Here is a 17,447-nt window from a genome sequence, read left to right on the forward strand (position 1 = left end):
CTCAGTTTGCCAAGCTCTACCTTGTAAAATTCCTTAAATGAAATGTGGTATCTAGGTCCCTCTATGAAATGATTGTGCCCATTAAAAATATTTCAGAATGGTAAAGATGGTATTATTTAATAATATTTGGTATTTTTCTAAGCAATCATATTAACTTTTGCTTTGAGTACTTCTCACACATAGGGTTTATCTGTTGCATTTCATGGCTTCCATTGTAGGAAAGGCGGGGGTTGGGGCTTTTGCTCTAAGTCATAGGAGTGACGTGTGTGGGTTTGTCAGGCTTCACAGGAGGCAGAGAGGTGGGCATTGATGTTCCACGATGCTTCAGAGCACGGATTTGGGGGTCAGGCAAATTGTGGAACATATTTAGGGTATGATACTTAATATCACAGTAAAAGAGATAGGAGAGTTAGTTAAATCTTCTCAGTCTCAGTTCTTCCATCCTTTTTGGGGGGAATAAGAGGACCTACCTCAAAAGTTTCTTGGGAAGATTAGATAGCAAAAGTTTTCACCATGGTGGCCTGCCCATAAATAGATATCATTGGTATTTGGTAAGCATAGAACCTCTAAAGGAAGTTCATATCACAGACTCATTATTTTTCCTTTTGTCTAGGTGTTACTTTTCTGCAAAAACAATATAAAAATAGCAGAAGGGATTCAAGTAAAAGTTTGCCTACGTTTCCCATCACTTCATGAAATTGTTTTCTTTTAATCCATATATATTTCTCATAGATGTATATTAAAATCTTTCATATTTTCATAAATTGTATAGTTGTATATTCCAAATGTTAGCACTATACCATGAGAGCATCCATTTTGTGGCAGTCTCCTTTTTCTTATGTCATCTGTTCTCTCCCTCCAACAAAGTAGGTTGCCATTCTTTGCAAATGACATGCACACATGCAGAGAATGTCGTTTTAATTCACAAGAATAGGACCATATTACACACATGTCTTTGTAACTTGTTTTCTATCTGAACACTATGTAGTAGGCAGGCATCTAAGTAAATAACACAAACCTATAGCAATGAAAGCTCCATATCATAAGGATGTATTTATAGGGTTATTTATTGTAGTATCATTTGTGGTAGCATAGCAGGACAACTGAAAAGTCCTGAATATCTGTCAGTAGATGTATGGTGAATAGAGCGAATTACATCCATATTATGGAACATTATGTGGATATCTTAACAAATATATTTAGAGCTCCTCTTGTAGATATTTTTTATTTTGAGTTGGGAAAGAAGGCAGAGATTACTTAATCCAGTGCTGTAATTTTACACACCAGGACACTGAGACCTGAAGCAACTCACTCAACTCTGGGCTTTGAGAGATTCAGAATGCCAGCCTGACTATCAGTCCAGTGCTCATCTCACAGCCTCCCACTCCTGCCCCATGGACTGTGGAGTTTTACGTGGAGTAGAGGGTCCGCTGTGGATGGATCTGAATATGAATTTGCAGCATGCATTAAAAAGGCTTTTAGTGTGACTACTACAGTGAGAGTTTAATGGCGCATTTACCGTCCTGGAGAGTGTGTAATATGAAAACTTCATTAGGTGGTTTTCAGTTACAGGACACAGTTAGTGTCACCCATTGCCACACATTTGTTCCCTGAATGATGTTCCTGGGGAAGGTCAGAGCCCTGTGTTATTTTGCTCGGCACTACCGTGGCAGGATCCTGAATATTTAATCATGCTGCTCTGATGAGAAGGGGGTCTGGCAGCAAGTTTCAGGGGAGTATGTGCAGTGTTATCGTCCTCAGACTGCTGTTTGGAAATGAATCCGTGGAGCACACTCAAGGACATTCAAGAGGCACAGAGGATTCTGATGCATTCTTTTCCTTCAGCTAGTCAAAATTGAATTTAGAATTGTTAAACAAAGCCCAAAGAAGTCTTTATTTTCAGCATAATCTAATATTTCCCTTTATGTGAGTCAAAACAAGAATATATCAATATAATTTGGGGGGAATGGCAGCAGTTGTATTTTGTTGTTGTTACATTGCTTCATTTTCCATAATGGGGTGCCAGTGTGTGCTCTCCCATCAATTTCATCTGAAAGTTGTATGTCCTGGCAGCTCTAGGAGTTATTATAATATGGTGGAGGTTATCATAATTAGCTGCAGGGCTAGAATCTATGCCGTTTTTTGGCATTTGGCCTATTGCTTTCATGTAGTTATGAAAGCATCAGTGGAAGCTTTAGCAGGAACTTTGCAAAAGAGAATCATAAACAGGTATATTATATTAATGAGTAAATATGTTTCAGTGATTATCTAATGTCATTGCTGTTTATATAAGTGAGAAAATTATTTTTTGTTGAACAAATCAAGAAAATTTCAGTTTTTCTTTTACAAAATAATTTTTAAAATTGAGTTATAAGTGACATACAGCATTGTGTATTTTTAGGTGTACAGCATAATGATTTGATATATGTATATATTGTGACATAATTACCATAATAAGTTAGTTAACATTCATCACCACACATAGCTACAAAATAATTGTTTTCTTATGATGAGAATTTTTAAGATTTACTCTCCTTAGCAACTTTCACACATACAATAAGTACTGTTAACTGCAGTTACCATGCTGTACATTACACCCCTCAGACTCATTTATCTTATAACTGGAAGTTTGTATTTTTGATCATTTTCACCAATTTTGCCATCCCCCAGCCCCAGCTCACCAATATGTTCTCTGTGTCTATATATGTTCGTTTGTGTTTGTGTCTTTGTTTTCTTTAAGATTCCACATGTAAGTGAGACCATACAGAATTTGTGGTATTTGTCTTTCTCTGTCTGACTTATTTCAAATACCCTCAAGGTCCATCCATGTTGTTGCAAATGGCAGCATTTTCATCTTGAAAATTTCAGTTTGAATGTCACTGTTATTTCTCATAATCTTTAGACTAGTTCTTTGTTTTCTTGTTTGTTATTTTAAACTCTTCTTTGACTTTTTAAAATTCACATCTTCTCTTTTTAAAAAACTGTTTTATGATAAACAAATAGTGTAAGGCAGTTTGATCTTGATTGAAAAATAGGGCAAAGCCATTTATAACTGAGACAATGTGACAGCAACCTTGTAGGTCACCTCTGTCTCCTTCAGGAGTTCCATCCATAGTCAGCTTTAACTGTCACTTCTACATGAATGACTTCTACATGTGACCTTCAACCTTAACCTTTCTTCTGACTGCTAGGTTAGCATTTCTAAATGCTCAGTATATACCTTAACATTATCTAAAAGTTAATTACTGACCTGTGCCTGAAAAATAGTAGAGACTCAATAAAAAAATTTCTGAATCGATCATCTGTATGTGTTAGTTGGGATTTGGGGGAGGACAATACGTTTATCACTCCTTTCAATTTTTTTTTTTAACTGTATACTGCCCTTTACTTAGTTACTTCAGTCTCAAAATTATCTTTTCTGAGCTCTCACCTCACAAGAGAATGAAGCAGAAAACCCTGTGCCTATACGTTATGAAGCAAAAACAAACAAACATTGGTTGGGTTCAGCTTAATCATAATTATATTAGCCAAATTGTATATAACATGTGATAATTGAGAACGAAAGACTAATCTTCAAAAAATATAATAGTGGGAGGGAGGGAAGAGAATTAGCATGCTGGATCCCAGTTGAGATCATCTGTGTGGCCTAACTGTTTTTAAGTACATTGGCCATTCTATGAAATGTTGTAAAAAGCCAGTGTCACTATGCCTGCCTGTGTCCATTAGATTCGAATAGACACCACAGGACTGCTCTTGGTTGATGACTTTTGCTGAAGCCAAATGAGCAACCTGATTGTGTTAAACCAGCCTATTGATTGCCTCTGATATAAGTGAAAATGAAGCTTCCTTCACTCACTTGTGATTTGTTTTGAAATGGAAGGCAGGGGATGCATTACTAAGATGATATCCCAGGCTCTCAACAATTGTAGGTGGCTTTAGGCAGTAATATCTGGTGGATTATTGAAACATTCATAGAATCATAATTTTATCATCTTCAAGTTGCAATTGACTTTTCTTTGACTTTGCATTCCAAGACGGAAGTTGGTTTAGGTTGCTTTGATGATCAAAAGTCTGTGTTTTTTGAGAACTCAGGAGACTCTAAATTTGTAAGATTTCCTACCCCAACCCAAGGATTCTGTGACTTTATGTTGAAGGGGCAGGGGAGAGGCGACAAGAAATCTTTCAGACAGGCATTACAGCTGGTTCTGATGAAAACAGGTCAAGGACCATACTTTGCGAAAAACTGGGGAGGAGTGTGGGTAAAATTGAAGTGAATAAGTTCCAGGGATCTCAATAAAGTAAAAGTATTTATATACTAACACTTTAAAATTGCTATATACTTATAGGATATTATTTTTATATTCTTAATACATGCGTTTTTTTCATACAGGGGATTAAAAGCCTGCTTAATAGTAGAATGAGTCTAAGTAAAGGTAACTAACTTGATATTTAATTTCGGTGCTAAATTAGAGCCCAGTTCCTTAACTCTGCATGGCTCATCAGAGGTGGGGGGGAATCTATCACAAAGAAAATAAGCTAATATAAATTTTTTCAAGACGTGGTTTTCAGCCTACTTTTGTGAAAGAACGGGCCTTGGGACTTATCAGGTCCTCCTTTTTATAATCTGGGAGTAAATCTGTGGCTGGGAAGGTGGCAACTTTCCTCCTACTAGTACCTCAGTCTACCCTGCTTCCAAGTTCTTCGTGTTGACTTCTTTGAAGTACAATGCATGCATCTGACTCTGACTTTCAGGGCTCTCCATCAGAAAAATACATCTATCTGTTCCCAGCTCCCATAACAATAATAATCAGGCTTTTAGATAGGGCTCCGGGTAGGTGGAGCCCCATCGAAGGAGTCCTCACTTAGCTCTTGCTGGCACATATTTAACAACAGACTCTTTCCCTAAATTATGTCATAAACAATTTTCACTTACCTCTGAATTCACATGTATGAAAATCTATGTTTCTCCCTCTTAAAAAGAAAACAAACAATAGCTACAACTTCAGCCATCTGGGTATTTTAAAATCTCACAATTTGTGTTAAATACATACTTCTATGGATCTATTTGCATGTAAATATTTGTATTATCTCACCTCTTTTATGACAGTGTGATGCAGAATTCTCATATCTATCAATAGTTTTGTTCTCATTTTATCACAGTAAATTATGGATAGTCTAATGAATTATTATATTATCTAGGTGTTACCTAGAATACTATTTAGATGGGTTTTTCGGGTTGATTTAGACCTAGGCATATGAAATGGGGACTTCTCCAGTCAGTAGGTTTGATTTTTAACTTGCTTTGTACTCTCAAAGCTGTTTCCAAAGTTGATGCAAAAGTTATTAGTGTGTTGGTATGCTCTTCATTCATTGAAGTAGGCAAATAGTGATGTTTCTGGAATAATAATGGACCTAGCTTTGGCACATTCCTCTCTAATGGACAACTACCTAGTCTGATATTTTATCAAGACCCACTTTCAAAACCTGTGACTTTGCCGCAAGGCTCTGCTCTGCTTCTCTCTGCAACCCCATGGTGAGCTATTTTTAAGCTGCACATGTTTAATTTTGCAACTTGTGACAATTGGAAAAGCATCATAATGTCTATTCCTACTGAGGCACACCAAATACACCAACATGTATTGAGAGGAGCAGCATTTGGGGGAAAACCTCATTGGGGCAACAGTCTTCTTGGGAATTACTGGATTATTTCTTCCTTGAAGGAAAGCCAACACTCTTCCCTTAATCAATCATGTTTATTTATTTATTTATTTATTTATTCATTTATTTTTCCATTCTAAGGAGCAATGAGCATAACCCAAGTGTATTTAAGATTTGCTTTACCTGGATTTGGACTTCTCAAGAAGAGCTGGTCAGAAAAATAAATAAAATTCCAAAATGTAACTAGGAGAGATGCATGCTGAAATGAGCCTGTACCTTTCACATTCCCTGTAAGTTACTTAACAAGACCAGTGGTTGCCTGTGGAATCATCCCTCATCGTAGGACCTTTGGTTTTTACTGCATGATGTACCGGCTTGCCTTTAAATTAAATTTAGCTGTAACTGTACTTCAGTTAACTTTAGTAGCCTCTGTACCATGTGCTAAAAGTGCTAACTAGTTTGTTCATCCAGAAAATCCTTGAGCCCTTGTGAGCTGTTGTGAAGTTTACTCACATTTCTCTGTGAATGACAGTGGCTTTTACTCAAGCACTTCTGAAACGTTAAGGACGTCTGTTATTTTTGAACATGCAGCCTTGGTTATTGATATATTATAGGAGGTAATTGTTGTATTAATTTAAATTAGCTGATAATTAAGAGCATTTTTCTTTTTTGTTTTCTAACGCTCTGTGGCATTTTATATTTGTTTTTCTAATTCTGTTTTGTAAGTTCCTGAGGATAGCATTAAGCAACAATATTTTCCCTACACACCCCCAATGGTAAATAGACACAGGCAATGGATTCACCAACAAAATTGGTGGTTTATAGTTGCCTTTCCTAGAGGAAAAATTGGTCAGATTGGTGCTCTGGGCTTTAACATCAAAAATGAGCCCTAAGGGCTGATTTCAAGAAAGTTCCTCAACAGAATGGTTTATAGAGTATTAATTAACTGTTCAGAGATTACGTAAATATGCATATACAGAGCAGGTACCCATATGTGTACTCTAGGTATCCACATGGCACTTGTGTCTTGCCTTCTTAAATTCCTTACCCAAATATCACCTCGATGAGGACTCAATGATCACCCCATTTTACTTGTACCACCATCCCCTCCCTTCATTCAGCATATTCAATTCTCCTTGTCCCACTCTATTGTCTTTTCCCCCCATTATGATGTAAGCTCCATGAATCACTGTTTTGTCTGTTTGGTTCACTTGTGTATATTCAGAACCTAAAATAGTAATGCATGATAGGTGTTCAAAAGGTATTTAAAATTTTTGATTTATTTAATTTTAAGTGAACTCTGTATTTTGAGATAATTGTAAATTCACAGGCAGTTGTAAGAAATAATACAAAGAGATCCATAGTAAAGTATTTAGTTTCCCCCAATGGTAACATCTTACAAAACTCTAGTAGAATATTACAACTAGGATATTGACATTGATACAGTCAATGTCAATGGACAGTATTTCTGTCTGCACAAGGATCTATCATGTTGCACTTTTATAGCTACAGTCACTTCCCTCTGGCCCCTACCCTTTCCTTAATCTTTGGCATCCACAAATCTGTTGTCCATTTAAAAAATTTTGTCATTTCAAGACTGTTACATAAATATAATGGTGCAGTATGTAACCTTTTTAGATTGGCTTCCCCCCAACCCTGCCCCTGCTCAGCATAATCCCCTTGAGATTTGTCCAGGTTGTAGATATCAATAGTTCATTCCTTTTTTCATGTTGGTGTGTATGAATCACTGTTTAGGTTGTTTCCAGTTTGGGGCTGTTATAGACAAAAATGCTATAAGGGTTTATATAAAGATTTTTGTCTAAACATATATTTTCATTTCTCTGGGATAGATGCTCAGGAGTGCAGTTGCTGGGTTAAATGATTGATATATGTTTAGAATTTTTTAAAAAGCTACCAGACTGTTTTTCAGAGTGGCTGTACCATTTTACATTCCCACCAGCAATGTATGAATGGTCCAGTGTCTCTGCATCCTTATCGGCCTTTGGTCTTATCACTAGTTTTTCATTTTAGCCATTCAGCTCGATGTGTAATGATGGACTCACTGTAGTTTTACTTTGCATTTCAGTAACGAATAATGGTATCAAACATCTTTGCTTGTGCTTTGTTGCCATTTGAATATCTTATTTTGGTGAAATGTCTTCATGTCTTTTGTTCATGTTCTAACTGGGTTGTATGCATTTTCCTGTTGAGTTTTGTACGTTCGTTATATATTCTAGATAATAGTGTTTTGTCAGATACGTGGTTTGCAAATATTTTCTCCCACTTTGGAGCTTGACTTTTCATCCTCTTAAATGAGTGAGAGTTTTTAAATTTGATGACATCCAACTTAGCAATTTCGCTTTTATAAATAATCCTTTGGTGTCAAGTCTGAAAAATCTTCACCCAGCCCCAAATTGTAGAGATTTTCTCTTATTTTTTTCTTAAACTTTTGTAGTTTTATGTTTAATTTTGTGATCCTTTGTGAGGTAATATTTGTATAAGATGTGAGATCTTGGTGAAGGTTCAGTTTTTGCCTATAGATGTCCAGTTGCCCCAGCACCACCTGTTGAAAGGCTCTCTTTCCTCCACTGATTTTCTCTTGGCATCTTTGTCAAAAATCAGTTGTGGATAATTGTGTGGATTTATTTCTAGGTTTTCTATTCTTTTCCATTGAACTATGTGCCCATCTCTCTACCAATACCACAGTCTTAACTAGTGAAGCTGCATAACTCTTGAAATAAGGTAGAATTATTTAAAGACTTAATCTTCTTTTAAAAATTGTTTCAGCTATTCCAGTTTCTTTTTCTCTCCATATAATTAATATAATCTCTTCTATATTAAAAATAATCTTGCTCATATTTTGATTAGAACTGTGTTAAGCCGTATGTCAATTTGGGAAGAATTGGCATCTTTACTGTGTTGAGTCTTCTAATACATGAACACAGAGTGTCTCTCTGTTTATTCAGATCTTTTCTTTCCTTCTCCAGAGGTTTTGGAATTTTCAGCATACAAATTTCATACATGTTTTGTTAGATTTAAACCTCAGTATTCATTTTTTTGAGCCATTGTTAATGATACTGTGTTTTAATTTTTATGTTTATTGCTAGTACAAATGACTTCTCAGTAGTACAATTAATGTTGAGCTCGTATTCTATGACTGCTGAACTCACTATTCATTCTAGGAGTATTTTTAAGTTATTTATTTATTTATTTATTTTTGTCTTTTCTACATAGACAATCATGTCATCCTCAAATAGGATAAGTTTATTTTTTTTCTTTACAGTCTGTATGTCTTTAATTTCCTTTCTTATCTTATTGCACTGGTACTACTTACAACTCTATATTTAATAATGCTGGTGAAAGCAGACATTCTTACCTCATTCCTAATCTTTGGGTGAAATCATTCAGTCTCTCATCATTAAGTATAATGTTGCCAGTAGGTTTTTGTAGATGTGCTTTATCAAGTCGAGGAAGTTGCCCTCAATTCCTATTTCACTGAGATTTTTTCTTAAAATTATGAATGCATGTTAACTTTGTCATATATTGTTTTCTGAATCAATAGATGTGATTATGTGATTTTTTTTCTTTAGCTTGTTAATATGGTAAATTACTTTGCTTTTTCCATATCAAGTCAGTCTTGCAGCCTTAGAGCCTTAGACTGAACCACACCTGGTTGTGGTAGATCATTCTTTTTATATATTGCTGAATTATTCTGTTAATGTTTATTAAGGATTTTTGAGTGTGTATTAATGAGAGATATTTATCTATAGTTTCCTTTTTTGGTATTGTCTTTATTAGGGTAATACTGGTTCATAAAATGAATTAGGAAATGTTACTTACTTTCTATTTTCTTGAAGATATTGTGAAGAATTGGTGTTAATTCTGCTTTACATATTTGGTAGAATTCTCCAATGAAACCATGTGGCCTGAAGATTTCTTTTTGGGGAGTTTTAAAATTGTAAATTCAATTTACTTAACAATTATAGGACTGTTCAAATTATTATCTATTATTTCATGTTTGGTAGATTTTTTTAAAATAATTTGTCCATTTCATCTAAATTGTCAAATTTATTTCTCTGGAGTTTATGTAGTATTTTCCTAGTATCCTCTGATCTCTGCAGGTTCTGTAGTGCTTTTCTCCTTTTAAATAGATATTTTTAAACGAATGGGTAAATTGAAAAATGTATTAAATTTTGAATACATTAAAAATATCTCATTGGGAGAGGCAGGTCGGGCAGCTTAGGCAGCGAACCGTTGTGCAATCCTGGTGCTTGCCTGAGGACCTCGAAACTACCGTTCCCCTGCCGGGCAGCGTGGGCACCATGAACGACGCGGCAGGACTGAATTCGGGGAAGGTAGCTGCTCTGCTTCAGAAACTGAATTCCGATCCTCAGTTCGTACTGGCCCAGCATGTCGGCACCACCCACGACCTGCTGGACATCTGTCTGAAGAGGGCCACGGTCCAGGGTGTTCAGCACGTGTTCCACCAGGCGGTGCACATGGAAGGCAAGCCCGTCACCAACCAGAAGAGCTCAGGGCGATGCTGGATCTTTCCGTGTCTGAATGTTATGAGACTTCCATTCATGAGAAAATTAAATATTGAAGAATTTGAATTTAGTCAGTCTTACCTCTTTTTCTGGGACAAGGTTGAATGCTGTTATTTCTTCTTAAATGCTTTTGTGGACACAGCACAGAAAAAGAAGCCTGAGGATGGTAGGCTGGTGTAGTATTTGCTTACGAATCCTGCAAATAATGGAGGACAATGGGATATGCTTGTCAATATTGTTGAAAAATATGGTGTTATTGCTGAGTGCTTCCCTGAATCTTATACAACAGAGGCAACCAGAAGGATGAATGATATTCTGAATCACAAGATGAGAGAATTCTGTATACGACTACAGAACCTGTTATACAACAGCACAACCAAAGGAGAAATCTCAGCCACACAGGATACCACGATGGAGGAGATGTGCAAAGTGGTGTGCATCTATTTGGGTAATCCACCAGAGACGTTCACCTGGGAATATCGAGACAAAGATAAAAACTATCAAAAGATTGGCCCCATAACACCCTTGAAGTTTTACAGGGAACATGTCAAGCCACTCTTCAATATGGAAGATAAGATTTGTTTAGTGAATGACCCTCGGCCCCAGCACAAGTACAACAAACTTTACACGGTGGACTACTTAAGCAATATAGTTGGAGGGAGAAAAACTCTATATAACAACCAGCCCATTGACTTATTGTAAAAGATGGTTGCTGCCTCCTTAAAAGATAGAGAGGCTGTATGGTTTGGCTGTGATGTTGGATAGGCTGTATGGTTTGGCTGTGATGTTGGAAAACACTTCAATGGCAAGTTGGGCCTCAGTGACATGAATGTCTATGACCTTGAGTTAGTGTTTGATGTCTCCGTGAAGAACATGAATAAAGCTGAGAGGCTGACTTTTGGTGAGTCACTTATGACCCACGCCATGACCTTCACTGCCGTCTCAGAAAAGGATGATTAGGAGGGTGCTTTTGTGAAATGGAGAGTGGAAAATTCGTGGGGTGAAGACCATGGCCACAAAGGTTACCTGTGCATGACAGATGAGTGGTTCTCTGAATATGTCTACGAAGTGGTGGCGGACAGGAAGCCTGTCCCTGAAGAGGTGCTAGCTGTACTAGAGCAGGAACCCATTGTCCTGCCAGCCTGGGACCCCGTGGGTGCTTTGGCCGAGTGATATTGCCTCCAGCTTTTCCTCCTCCCGTGGGACCTGAAGTAGCTGCAAAGGACAGATCCAGGGACTGAAGTCAGAGTTACACAGGTGACTGTGTGTTCCCACAGGACACAGTCAGACTCTTGGATTTCTCCTCCAGGAACCTCTTTGGGAAAGTGTGCTTTATGCTGAAACAAATTACTCTCTAAAGAAAAAAAAGGGAAAGATCAGCTCATACTATCGACTCTCCTCATCTCCAACAGCTCAGGATCTCTTAGCATTTTAAGCAGATGTAATTGTTTGTCTTAAGTCTATCACACCAGTTCGGCTCAGTGTCTGTTTTAGTAAGGCAGGAGAGGATGAGCAATTGAGGTATGTGGAGACAAAACAGACTTAGTGCTCCGTGTTGCTAGAGTAGAGTAGGGGGAGGGTACCCTAATATTTGAGCTCTCAAAACTGCAGGCTGCCTGACAGTAACACTGTCCCTCCTAGGTGGCAGTCACTGAATTCAGTTTTTTCAAGGTAATTTTATGTGCCTCTAATAGGCCAGGGATGTTAGGTTGATCAAAACTGACATGATTCCTTCCTGTTGTTCTGAACTGCGGGGGAACACAGCTCTACTTGAGTCATGGTTAAGTAGAGGGTTGGAGAAAGTAGGTGAGAGAACAACCCAAACCTTATCATGATCTGAATTATAATCATTAGCAGGAGCTCTTGCCAAATGGTTTAACTTCTGCCTCTGGGATTGGGAGTTGGGTGGGCACGAAAAGAGGATATCAGTTCTTTCTGACAACTAAATGGTGCTGAGAAACTTTTGAATAAATCACTTTGCTAAAACAAACAAACAAAGCAACAAAACCTCAATGCTAATATGTCCAAAGTAGAACTTTTGACTTTCTCAACTGTCATAGTCTACCCACAGTTGTTTTATTTTATTAATTCATTAGAGTTATCTGTCGAATTGTTCAAGCCTCAAACTAAGTCATCCTTAATTTTTCGCTTTCCCTCGTTTCCAACCCTACTAATTCTGTTTCAGAATATATCCAGAAATCAACCACTTCTCATTTCCACTCCAAGCCATGCCACCATCATCCTCCTCTAGACTACTTCGATGCCCCTCGCAGGCGTTCAGTCTTCTACTCTTGCTTCTCTACAATTCATCCTTTACATAGCAGAGAGATCATATAATTTTCCTACTCCCTGGCGTGACTTTCCAGCTCACATGGACTAAATCCAATTTCCTTACCCTGGCTATAAGACCCTGTATACTAGTAGGCCCTGGTTTGTAGGCCCTGGCCTCCCCTATGAAATCATCTCCTATAAGGCTCTCCTGACTCAGTATGCTTCAGCAGTCACACCCTTCTTTCTGTTCCTTGAGGATGCCAAGCTCTTCTCCAGCTTGTGGTGTTGGCACAAGCTTTTCACTCTACTTGACGTGCTCTTTCGCCTGAACATCTGATGGTTGATGGCTGTCTCCTTCTTGTAATCTGTATTCCAGAAGAAGAAATGTTTTCATTGACCATTCAATCTACTCACTTTCTATTCTGTTAATCTGGTTTTTAATAGTCTCCATAGCATCTATTTATATGTGATATTTTTTATTTATTCTTTGTTAATTTGTTGTTTTCTAACCTAAGGTGTAAGCTCTGTGTATGCAGAGGCTTTGCCTTTTTTCATTACTGCTGTATTGCCAGCACCTAGAACCATGTATTGAACAAAATAAGTGCTCAATACATAATTTCTGCATAAATGAATGAAAGTGCTCTGCTTAATGCCATCTATACCATATCTTATTTCACTCTCCAACAAATGAACAGTGTCCTGTTACCCATTTTATAGATAAGAAAGTGGGGCTTTAAAATAATTTGTCCCAGCTATGGAACTACAATAGTGTATTTCTTCTGCCAATTTCAAACTTTGGGATGCCATTACTCATGGCAAATGCATGGGAGAAAGAACTTTAAAAAGTATATTGCTAACCTTTGTTTATAAACCTGTTTTTATCTCAGACACTTCCAACTAAAGTTCTAAAAATTCTCGGAAAGCATGCTTCATTATCTCCTTCAGATGATGATATCACTGAGTCTGGTGGAAATATGGGAGAGTTACAGAAAAGAGCGAGTTACTGCTAGATCTTGTTAAGTCTATGGTTCCAGGAGTACTTCTTTCTTTATTGTAAAAGAACATCATTTCATGTATAGTATTGTTGGGAAATATTAGGTCCAAGTAGAATTATTACAACTGTCAGAAAAAAAAAGGCCTGTCTAGGTATTTAAAATATGGAGGAGGCACATCCACATACATTAAATATCAAGGAGATATCATACACTAAGTAAGTATCAAGGAGATACAAAGGAGATAAACACACACACACACAATAAGCAAAAACAAATAAATTACCAAACACCCCGGAAATATAGAGTGTCGACAAATCTTAGAAACTGCCCAAGGCACTCAGAAATGAAAAACAACAACAACAAAAAAATCAAAACCTGCACATTCAAGGAAGTTTTCTAGCTTTCATAGCAACTGCCTACCTCTGTAACACTATCTTTAATAGAATAGTTCTTTGTGAAAATTGTGAGCTCTCGCAATTGTTCTCACTATTAAGTCAACTGGTAAGGAGCTAGCAAGTTGCAGTTTACCTTTTAGAAATATGAGGAAACTGAGGCAGTCATTCTCTTAGGATAATGCAGTAAATTAGTTTTGGAGCTCTGTTGCCTGGAAGCAAGTATAGGGGCTTAAAGAGTTGTGGTTTCCAGGCTACTGTATTTTAAAGGAGACAATGATTTTTATTTTCCCTGAATTTTCAAATCCCTGAGCCTGGACAGTGCAGAAAACACAGCCAGATTTAGGTAACAGCTTATTTTCCACCTCTGTGCCCATGAAGTGGAATATATTTATCTGTGACAAAAGAGCTTTGCCTCTGTTTGGTGGTAAATCTTCAAATCTGTTTAGAATCAGGGTCAGCTTCTCAAATGAGCCTTTTCACCATTTAGGCTTTCTGAATCTGATTAACACTGTATCAGGGAATTGTCTGGTGTCTGACCTTGAACAGCATGCTTTCCTACTTGCTTTTTTGGCGGGGGGGAATCATTTTGTACAGCCTTGGACAATGAAATTCCTCCTCAGCAGGCTTGATGGCATTTGTGGGCTCCTTTTACTGATATCCAAAGGGTTTCAGCCCCAGTGACCTGTCATCTGTCCCCTCACCTGCTTACATGCTGATTCATTGATGAGCTGGCATCGCAGGCCCCGCCTCCCTCTGAATGGTCTGTGAGGTTTGATTGCTTCTGGAGAGGGGATGCGGAGCTGAGCCACCGTGGGTTACTACAAGTGTGAACCGGCAGCCTATCTGTTGCCACAGAAGAACTTGGTGGCCTGAGAAGCAGCCCTTTCTCACCACCCTGTTACTGTTCTATCTATATCCGGCTTCTCTAGCTTTTTAAAGGAATTTCTGATTCAGGCACTAACAGCTAATTCCACAGGAGTTGTAAGGCAGCCTGTGACATAAACTGAGCAGAAGTTTCCCCTCAGAGGCTGTCTTTTTTTTATTGGCAAAGACTTCTGGCTCTTCTCAGAGGAATACCTTGTTGCTTAAGATGAGTGGCTGTAGAAAACGATGTAAACGTGAAATATTGAAATTTGCCCAGTACCTTCTCAGGCTATTAACAGGTTCTCTTCATACAGGTAATGACTTTTTTTTTTTTTTTTAAATGGAGGCTGATAGAGCATGGTACCGAAGTTGAAATGGAATAGGAAAGGCTCACTATTTCTATGTTGTTTATTTTTAATGCTGTCAATAAAATACAGTTGTGTTTGCTGAGATTCACGTTTCTAAAAATGTGTGCAGTGCAGCTCTAATTTTGGGATAGAACTGGATTCTGTGGATATATCTTTTGTGTCTTTTTGGCAGTGTCGCCGTTAAATGTGTCTCAATCTAAGGAAGCAGTGTCTGCAGAGTAGAAAGATTTTTTTTTTAATGCATGATTGTGTGAGGGTTTTTCCCTTTCTCCTGCTTGCTGCAGTTTGCTGGAAAATCACAAAGCTGTTCTTCCTGCAGGTATTTAGAAATTCTCTACCTTTGATCATTATAATCCATAGACTATTTCCAGTATTTGTTTATAGAACTTAGCAGTGAAAGAGTTAGGGACATTTCTTTTGGATTTCTGAATTCCTTGCAAAATGTGAGCAAATTGTGAAAACAGCTGAAGAGTATAATGTCCATGAGAGCTTTGATATTTGTTTCATTGCAGTGGATTTTAATGTTTAACAGTTTGCACAATTGAAATAGAAGCTCTATTTAAATCTAAGTGTTGATAGAAAATATTTTTAAGGTGTTCCAAAATTATGAGCCTAAACCAGCAGTTTCGCTGCCCGTGAAATTCCTAGGTAATGCCGTAATTAAGGTAGTGACAGGTGGGACAAAAACTACTTTGGCTCTGATAATAGATATTTTTAATGGACCCTCAAACTTCTGAGGAGCAAAGCTGGGTTGCTAAAATACCACACTTTGCTTCTGGCTATGAAGAACTATTGTTAGCTTTATTTTTTCAACTTACACGTATCTTCTTTTATCTAAATCATGAGAAAAAAGAGTTAGTAAAAAAAAAAAAAAAAACACCTATACACTATACTGCAAGGATGAGGGATGAATTTGAGCAACATTTTCTCTAGGAAGTGAAGTCTTTATGGTGAATAGCAGAACTGCATATATGATTATGTTGACAACCTGATCAGGAAAAACAGTTTTGAGGGGATAACTGTGAAAAATCAAATGATTTTCTGAGAGCATTATTAAGTATTCATAAACATAATAACAGGATTGTTATCAGATGCTAATCTTTAAGCAGTGCCAATTGTGGTGGCTTTTGACGCTTTTAAGAATAGTTATTGAGAGTCTGTACCTGCCTTTTGTTAGCTTGGAGCTCTGTTGTATTTTTCACCCAGTCTTTACACTTCTATACTTAGTCCCAATATGAGTTTGCTGTATCATGTCAATTGTGATCAATAATATCAATATATTTGCTATAAACATTCAATTAAGGATGATGTGCCATTTATGATATCATGTCTTATTGGACAATGCTCAATAGAGGATCTTTTATCTAGCTATGACATTAGAGAAATATTTTATAAAAGAAAGTTTTCCATGAGGTTTCCACGGTAGTCTGTATTTTCCTCTTTGATAAGGCAGTTTTAAGGTTCTACCTGTTTCTTGCTGGATTTAGATGCAGTGCTCTGCCTTTTCTTGCTCAGTTTGTGTATAGTTTTCTGAAACTTCTGATTTCAAAGAATTTTATGAAGATGGTAAATGGTTATGAAGTCATAAACCATAAGCATTGAATCCAAAATGTATTGGTTGGCTAATGACTGCATGGCAATTTATAATATGAAATTTATGGAAAGCTAGTATAGCAGAAATATTTTAAGCCTTATTTAATGCGTATTTAGAAATCAGTATAGGTGGGATTCATTCTCTTCTTTCTGAGACACTGGAGAGAAATATAAGAACTTTGAGAAATAGGACAGATTATTATAAAATAGTAAGTTAGATTTATGACCTGGAAAATGTGATTACAGCAACTTGTTTCTCATAAAAATTCGTTTCAGCTCAGTCTCTAATACTAAATGTTGTAAAATCCAGCCAGAATCTTTGCAACTGCTCAGAATGCAACTTGGAAAAGCCAATTTATGCGTTTACTAGATGCTGTGATAATATACACTGTTCACATTGGAGAATCTAATGTAAAATTCATTAGAGCACTTTCAAGTCCCTTAGCTAGTAATTAATGAAAAAGTAGGAAGCAGAGTTGAATTAGTTTAAAAAATTTGCTTTAAGGTTGGATATGCAAGCAGTTGCTAATTGTATCCTGAACAATCAGCATATGTCTTTGTAGTTATCAAAAATTTAAAACAATATGAATGTGCCTTGGATGATTTTTTTCCTTCATTTTACCAGCAAGCCCTTAATCTTCACATTTTCAATTAAAGATGTGATCTAAGGAAATAGTGATTTTGTTTTACATTTGGAAACAGGTTATTTCTGAAATACATAATCGGTGTCGTTGGCAGTTGCCTTTCATTTGATAC

The 17,447-nt window shown here is 37.1% G+C and overlaps 1 protein-coding gene and 1 pseudogene across 1 annotated transcript in view; both read left to right on the forward strand.

Annotated features, from left to right (window-relative positions):
* KCNIP4 (potassium voltage-gated channel interacting protein 4) overlaps nucleotides 1-17,447 on the forward strand; it is a 1,248,962-nt gene that overhangs the window by 248,946 nt on the left and 982,569 nt on the right. The gene's annotated exons all lie outside the window — the stretch shown is intronic.
* Nucleotides 9,966-11,413, forward strand: LOC102983035 (bleomycin hydrolase-like; annotated as a pseudogene).

The sequence above is a fragment of the Physeter macrocephalus genome, chromosome 7 (genome assembly GCF_002837175.3).
Source record: "Physeter macrocephalus isolate SW-GA chromosome 7, ASM283717v5, whole genome shotgun sequence".
Classification (NCBI taxonomy): Eukaryota; Metazoa; Chordata; class Mammalia; order Artiodactyla; family Physeteridae; genus Physeter; species Physeter macrocephalus.